Source organism: Glycine max, chromosome 15 (genome assembly GCF_000004515.6).
Source record: "Glycine max cultivar Williams 82 chromosome 15, Glycine_max_v4.0, whole genome shotgun sequence".
Taxonomy (NCBI): Eukaryota; Viridiplantae; Streptophyta; class Magnoliopsida; order Fabales; family Fabaceae; genus Glycine; species Glycine max.
Window position 1 is genome coordinate 37,816,038 of NC_038251.2, and position 8,901 is coordinate 37,824,938.

The following is an 8,901-nucleotide window of genomic DNA, read 5'->3' on the forward strand; positions in this document are numbered from 1 at the left end:
CCGCTGATGCCTTGGAACGAGAAACCAAGAAGGCCCAAAAGGAAGAACACGTGCCAGCAAAGTTTTGAGGGGCTTTATAGGGCAGCAATAGTAAGCTCAAGCTCCGAAGAGGTGAAAGGAATCATCACGGGTCAAAGGCATGATCTTGAAGGACGAGCTAAAGGCTTACCTTAGGTCGAAAAGAAATTTGTCCCAACAGTTAAGCGAGACTGAAGGGAATATGTGGGCCGTCATCGATGAGTGCAAAGAGAAGCTAAATCTAGCGGCGACTCACGAGCAAAGGCTAGAGGATGAGTACGCCAAGATATCAGCAGAAAGCGAAGCAAGGGAGAGGGTAATTGATTCATGGCACCAAGAGGCAACAATGTGGACGGACCGATTTGCTCTTACTTTGAACAGGAGTCAAGAACTTCCCCGATTGCTAGCCAAGGCCAAAGCAATGGCGGACACCTACTCCGCCCCCAAGAAGATCCACGGACTTCTCAGCTATTGTCAACATATGATAGACTTAATGGACCATATGATTAGAAACCGCTAGGAAGTTTGTATTGTCGCTCAGATCTTGACTAGTTATAACTTTTTGAATAAAATGAGTTTATCCCACGTTTTTACTCCAAAAATCAGTGCGAATCAAGTCACTCCCGCATTTTATCTCTAGCATGCATCGTATGTTGGTCTCGTCCTTTGTCACGGGAAGCCGGAAGGTCCATATCACCTTCTTAATTGTACACATGGGGCACTGCGCCCCCAAATGCGCAAGTAAGAAGAGATAATTTTCCGGGCTCTCGTGTCCGTAAAATGCATTCATATCATGCATCTCTTCATAACATCATAATGGACATATCCTGCATTTGTCCGTTATCATATTCCAGCCTCACATTTTGCATGAGTCATGGCATCATCATATGCGTTCAACAAACTTTTTGATCTGCAAAATTGCATACCATTTGTTTTCATGTTTGCTCATCCTTGCGTTTTCCTCTACAAAACAAAAACAAAAAAGGGGAAGCGTGAAACTTCACACTACATTCTTAGTTGCATGTGTTAGGCACCATGAGCCAACCATGTTGGGATCATAAACCCATTTCTAAAAAAAAAAAAAAAAACACACAACAACAAAACAAGATAATTGAACATGGTACCTAATGCATGGTTAACTAGGAAATGGTGTTTCTTCGGGCATCTCAATTTCATAATTACATTTTCCATGCATAAGCTTAAAGTATGCCCGAGTCATTCATCCCTATGAGATGTTGTTGAAGTATTGGCGATCAGAATTGCCATTCCTTGGATTATAGGGTTGAACCAAGCTCATGCTTTTACAAAAAGGTTCATCAAGTCAAGTTGAAATATGGAAGTAACCGTCTTGCAAAATTGGGGCAAAAGATGAATCGAGTCACATCACTGCTTCGTCTACTGCCAAACATATTTAGGATTATTGATGTCCTTGTTACTTCCAGTTTCACCTTGACAAAGATGTCATGGACCATGTTGAAAATCTAAATTGATTCAACCCCATATCTTGCGTAAAAATTCGCAATACTTCAACTGTACATCATTCGCATCATCCATGCTTTTCATTGGTTACATTGCTCGTTGCATTCTTTCCTTGAAAAAAATAAAATAAAATGAACTTAATCATTGTTATAAAAAAGAAAGGGACACGCTTTACGACGCCCTTACCGAACTCGTGCTAGAGCTAGAGTAATGGGTGAAGTAGAGGAGATACAAGAGAAGATGAAGGCCGACATGGAGGCCATTAAAGAGAAAATGGCCACAATGATGGAGGCCATGATGAGCGTGAAGAAGATAATGGAAGCCAATGCGGTTGCAATTGCTGCTACCAGTGTTGTTGCTAAGGTGAACCTGATGTCCCCATCCGGCCTCAAGCAAATGAATCATCCAACCTCAAATATGGTAGGCAAAGATTTGGGAAGTACGGATGACCCCATGATGTGCAAATTCAAAACGAGCACGCCTTCCCATCATATGGCTTGCCTCCCAACTATACACCACCCAATGTGGCATACACTCTCAATGAAAATCTCAATAACTCCACTCCGATACTCATTGAGAACAAATAACCTCATCAGGCACATATCTCTCAAACCATGGGGGAGACACATGAAGTTCCCCACCACAATCTAGCTGACTTCGAGCCTTGGCTCGGATATACCACTGAAGGGCAAGCAGTTGGTGGTATACCCTTTGAAAACACTTTGGAGGGCCCTCAGTTTCGCCCACAACCACAACCATTGCATTTTGCGGAAGAGCCCCTCCTGCTATGGCCGAAAAGGCGGATCATCTAAAGGAAAGGCTCAGGGCCATTGAAGGAGGTGAAGATTATGCCTTTGCTAACCTAGAAAAGTTGTTCCTCATACCCAAACATGGTCATTCCCAAGTTCAAGGTGCTGGACTTTGACAAGTACAAGGGGACTACTTGTCTCAAGAACTATCTAAAGATGTATTGTCAGAAGATGGGGGAATACGCAAAAGATGAGGAATTGCTGATACATTCCTTCCAAGAAAGTCTTACTGGGGTAGCTGTTACCTGGTACACTAACTTGGAACCTTCCCGAGTCCATTCTTGGAAGGACCTAATGGTTGCCTTTGTTAGGCAGTATCAGTACAATTTTGATATGGTTCCGGATAGGATGCAACTACAAAAAGTGTGCAAAAAGGGGGACGGATCTTTCAAAGAACACGCCCAAAAGGTGGAGGGATCTGGCGGCCCAGGTGGTACCCCCAATAATGGAAAGGGAGACGATAATCCTGATGGTAGACACATTATCGGTACTCTACTATGAAAAGATGGTGGGCTGCGCACCCTCAAAGCTTTGCAGATTTGGTCTTCGCCAGTGAAAGGATCAATGTGGGTCCGAAAAGAGGCAAATTTGATCATCCTACTAGGACGACTGAGAAAACTGGGGCAAATAAAGAGGGTGAGGATGAGGGAGAAACCCATGCTGTGACTGCAATTCCTGTACGGCCAAATTTCCCACCAACCCAACAATATCTTTACTCAGCCAATAACAAACTTTCTCCTTACCCACCACCCAGTTATCCACAAAGGCCATCCCTAAATCTACCACAAAGTCTGTCTACCGCACTTCCAATGAAGAACACCACCTTTAGCACAAACCAAAAACACCAACCAAGAAGTGAATTTTGCAGCGAGAAAGCCTGTAGAATTCACCCCAATTCCAGTGTCCTATGCTGACTTGCTCCCATATCTACTTGATGATTCAATGGTAGCCATAACCCTAGCCAAGGTTCATCAACCTCCACTTTTCTGAGGATACGACTCGAATGCAACGTGTGCTTATCGTGGAGGAGCCCTGGGGCATTCCATTGAGCATTGTATGACCCCGAAGCATAAAGTGTGAAGTCTAATTGATACGGGCTGGCTGAAATTTGAGGAGAATTGCGTGTAAATCCTAACATTGACAAGAAATGCCACACATGGGGCAATTTTTGAAAGCTATTGTTAGGTGTCCCTAATGACTCATCAGGGTTTCCAAGTTTATGCCATTATTGTAAACCACAGCTACAATGTTAAATGAAATGGATAAAGTTGATATCTTTGTCCCTCATCCTCTCACAAACGCATGTTTGCTTATTCAACTTTCACCGGAATGTGGGTGTAAGCCATTGGTCTGTTTGCTCAAGCAACCTGCGCTCCTGAGTGTTGACTTCCAAGACCGTTAAATCAGAGATTACTCATCTTGCACGGGGGTGCCGTAAAACAACGAGCAAAGTTCAAAACAAATAAGTTTCAAAATAAAAAATAAGTTTCAAAATAAAAAATAAAAAGGCATTTGATTGACTGTGTTTTCAAGTAAAAATATAGACGTTCATGTGACCTCATTTTGTCTTTTTAGAGAGAAGTGAGTTTATCAAGAATAGGATGTTGGACAAATGGCCTCAGTTACCTTAAGAAAAGGGGGGTTGAATTAAGATGCAAAGACTATTCCCCAATTGAACTTTCACTCTCTCTTTTCGGATTAACAATGCACATAGGGACAACCCTTCCCTTGTGTTCAAGAATCCTCTACTACAAGAGACCCACGGTCTCTTAATCCCTTTTCAGAAATAAGAAGAAGAGAAGAAGAGGTCTCTCGTAAAAAAGGTAGATTGTAAAATGAAGATCAATCAAAATTCCTTATTGAATAAGCAAGTGGTTGACCAAGGAATCTTTTTTAGAGGATAAGACATTTCAGTTCAGAAAAACTCTTGATCTTTCGAGAGGATAAAACTGTTTGGGCAATGAAAACTCTCTTTAAAACATTTGAATGGCCATTCATAAAACATTTGAATAGATATGTCTCTTGGAAATTATTTTCTGAAAATCCCCTCTGGTAATCAATTACAAGACTTATGTAATCGATTACAGGTTTTAAAAATTTGAATTAAAACATTTTCAGCTGCTGGTAATCGATTACCAGAGAGCAAATCTCAATTTGAAATGATAGAATTCTTTGGTCAAACCTTTTTTTAATTTGGAAACTTCTCCCTAAGATTCTAGAGATCAACTTGATCATATATCTTGATTTTCTTGGATTCTTGGATTCTTGCCTTGAATAAAACTTGGAAGCACTTGATCCTTTGGCATCATCAAAACATCAAAACATCTTGCTTCTACATAGGAGTCATTTGACTTAATCCATCAAAAAATCCTTCAACTATTTCTCGTCCTTGGAAAATTCTTTTTGCAAGAATCAACTGCTCTTCCTCACTACGAGGCTATGAAAACAAAACAACGATTGGTACCTCAAAGCCTTACACTGGGGCAATGAGGGGCATCGTGCATGAGCCTCAAGTGAACCTAGGGGCAGATTAGAAGTTCTCACCCAATAGGTTCCCTCCTACAAGGTCATGACGAAAGACAACGATTGGTACCTCAAAGCCTTACACTGGGGCAATGAGGGGCACCGTGCATGAGCCTCAAGTGAACATAGGGGCCGATCAAAAGTTCTCACCCATCGATGTTTTTAACAAAAAAAAAGGGGGGGACAAACCTTAGGATTTCAATGGATTGATCAAACATCAAACGACTCCATTGCCGTCACTCCAAAATGGTCAAGTGACTAAATCAAACAGAACACACACTCTGAGGGAGTTCCCGGAGAGATTTGCAAAAAAGATAGGATGAGGTTGCATGAATTATCACCTCTTTCAAAAGGACAGTCAATCTGTGTTTTCCAAAAAAATTAAATCAAAATCAAAATCACAAAATAGGGAAAGAATGTCATGAACATTGTACAAATTTCCATTACATTACATTGTTTCATATGAAGTCCGCATTTACCAAATTTCACGACAGAGGTTGCATGCATCTGCATCCCTAAAAATCATGTTAACTGCATAGATTTCCTACATCTAATGTCCAAATCTTGTGGATTCGGGATGACCGGCCCTCTCGATGAGTCGATCTCTTGCTTTCTCATAAGGGTGGACCCTTGGGTACTTGTACCTATCACCTTTAGAGGACTACACGTCCTCGCCTTGAGAGGACTACACGTCCTCGCCATCAGAGGACTACATGTCCTCGCCATCAGAGGACTTCATGTCCTTGCCATGAGAGGGCTGCACGCCCTCACCTCCAGAGGACTACATGTCCTCGCCTTGAGAGGGCTACACGCCCTCACCTTGGGTACTAGTTACCCTCACCGTTGAGAGGACTACACGTCCTCGCCTTGAGAGGACTACACGTCCTCACCATCAGAGGGCTGCACGCCCTCACCTTTAGAGGACTACACGTCCTCGCCTTGAGAGGACTACACGTCCTCGCCATCAGAGGACTACATGTCCTCGCCATCAGAGGACTTCATGTCCTTGCCATCAGAGGGCTGCACGCCCTCACCTGCAGAGGACTACCTGTCCTCGCCTTGAGAGGGCTACACGCCCTCACCTTGGGTACTAGTTACCCTCACCGTTGAGAGGACTACATGTCCTCGCCATCAGAGGGCTGCACGCCCTCACCTCCAGAGGACTACCTAAGTCCTCGCCTTGAGAGGGCTACACGCCCTCACCTTGGGTACTAGTTACCCTCACCGTTGAGAGGACTACATGTCCTCGCCATCAGAGGGCTGCACGCCCTCACCTCCAGAGGACTACATGTCCTCGCCTTGAGAGGGCTGCACGCCCTCACCTCCAGAGGACTACATGTCCTCGCCTTGAGAGGGTTGCACGCCCTCACCTTGGGTACTAGTTACCCTCACCGTCAGAGGACTACACGTCCTCGCCTTGAGAGGACTACACGTCCTCACCATCAGAGGGCTGCACGCCCTCACCTTGGGTACTAGACATCCTCACCGTCAGAGGACTACACGTCCTCGCCTTGAGAGGACTACACGTCCTCACCACCAGAGGGCTGCACGCCCTCACCTCCAGAGGACTATAAGTCCTCGCCTTGAGGGGGCTACACGCCCTCACCTTGGGTACTAGTTACCTTCACCTTCAGAGGACTGCACGTCCTCGCCTTCAAAGGGTCATGTACCTTCAACTTCAGAGGACTACACGTCCTCGCCGTCAAAGGGGGGCATGCCTTCACTTTTAGAGGACTACACGTCCTCGCAATCAGAGGACTACATGTTCCCCATTTTCAAAGGGGGGCATGCCCTCACCTTTAGAGGATTGCACGTCCTTGCCATCATAGGACTACACTCCCTCGCCTTCGAAAGGCGACACGTCTTGAACTTCAGAGGGCTACACGCCCTCGCCTTTAGAGGACTATGCGTCCTCACTTTCAGTGGGCTCCATATCCACACCTTAAGATAATTTAAGGTCCTCTGTCCTTAAATGCTTAACCGAGACTTGCACTTCCGGTTAAGGGGCCAGTAGTTTCCTTTTAACGGTTCCTGGGCCACCCCCTGATATTGGAGGAGGGCCAACTGTGCGAGCACAACCAGAGAGGGAGGCTATTACACAGCTACTATGCATACCGGGGCAAGATTTCATTCGCGCCGCTGTAAAGAGACGAGTGCGGATCATGCGCGCCAACATGACCACTCTTACACAGATATAGATGACATTGCTACTTAGCAACATTCTGCCCAGCGACCGCAACGCCAATCTCCCCCTGCAAAAGTATCAGTTGGTCTGTGTCGTCCCGACATGGGTAAGTATGCATATAGTTCAACTGATTTCTGATACCATCTATTGTTTGCAGGGATCGCACCCACAAGACACCCAGTGGACCCGGAAAAGTCCAACAGGGCCCTGGGGTTTCCAGCTCTGGTTACGGGCCTCTATCAGTCCTACAGGATGCCCGTACCCCCCCGGCAAGGTTATGTCATCATAGGTAAGTATGCACATCGCTCAACTGATTTCTGATTTCATCAATTGTTTGCAGGGATCGCACCTGCAAGACACCCAGTGGACCCGAAGAAGTCCAACAGGGTCTTGGAGTTGTCAAGCTCTAATTACGGGTCTCTGTCAGTTCTACAGAGTACCTGTAACCTCCAGCAAGGGCACCAGGCCCCCTACTGATCGAGCTTTCATCAAGAAGTACTGCGTCCCTAGGCAGGCGCAGGGCGAAACACCACAGCAGCATTGGGATGGCCGGTAGCGGGCAATAGACACACCGCCACCACCTCTAGAGTTCACCTCAGCTCATACGCAAAAAGGTTAGAGCGTTGCCTACAACACATGGCCGACCCGCGGGCTACCAAGTCCAAAGCCAAAGGTAAGGAAAGTACTAGGTCCGTGACCTACAAGCCATCATGCGTCCAGCTAAAGACGTTAAAGAAGCGCTACTAGGAGGCAACCTAGTACCTTTTGAATCTGTGCTTGTTATTTGATCACTTTTTATAGTAGGATGCACCTAGTTGCTCATGATCCTGGGGATTTAAATAAAACAAGCGCAAGCTCGGAAGGTAGTCATACCTCACAAAATATATATATGTATGTTTAGGTAGTGAAAATACCTTAGATATGCATGTATGTAAACAAAAAACACTTCACAAAATATATATATGTATGTTTAGGTAGAAAGATACCTTAGATATGCATGTATGTAAACAAAAAATACTTCACAAAATATATATGTATGTTTAGGTAGAAAGATACCTTGGATATGCATGTATATAGCAAAAATACCTTACAAAACATATATATGTATGTTTAGGTAGCAAGATACCTTGGATATGCATGTATATAGCAAAAATACCTTACAAAACATATATATGTATGTTTAGGTAGCAAGATACCTTGGATATGCATGTATATAGCAAAAATACCTCATGCACATGTTTAGGTAGCAAAATACCTCAAGAAAAAGAAATAAACAAATGATAATGATAAAAAAAAAAAAAAAAAAGGGAGAAAAAAGGAAAATAAGTTGTCAAGCTGAAAAACCAACATGCTTTTGAAAAGAGATGACTTCCAACTTTTCTTTGAAAAAATTCACTGATCATAACTAGTTTTTGAAAAAATGTGTATACACCTGAAGGGTGAATGCTGTGAAGATTTTCCCAGACGCCCAAAATGGACTCGGATGAATGCACAAATTGATAAAAGAACATATTTTGGAAACATTGGGTTGATTTAAAATAGAGGAAATGAATCCTGAGCCCTAGCATCACATGACCATAAAAATTTGACACTTGAGTGTCCGCATAGGTGCATGCATGACCAGTTTTGCATAAAGTTTCCAAATCATCATTTTTGCATTTGTGTCATGGAAATAATGTGGGGCATCCCTTTTATCCTTGAGCCAAACCAAACCCCGACATGTATCATGTCTAGTCATTCTACAAACCTTGAGCCAAAATCCTGACTCACCATAATCCTTACCCTCGGAAGAAAAAAAAGAAAAGAAAGGAAATTCCCAATCAAAGAGTGGGAGAAAGCAAAAAGAAAAGAAAGGAAATTCCCAATCAAAGAGTGGGAGAAAGCAAA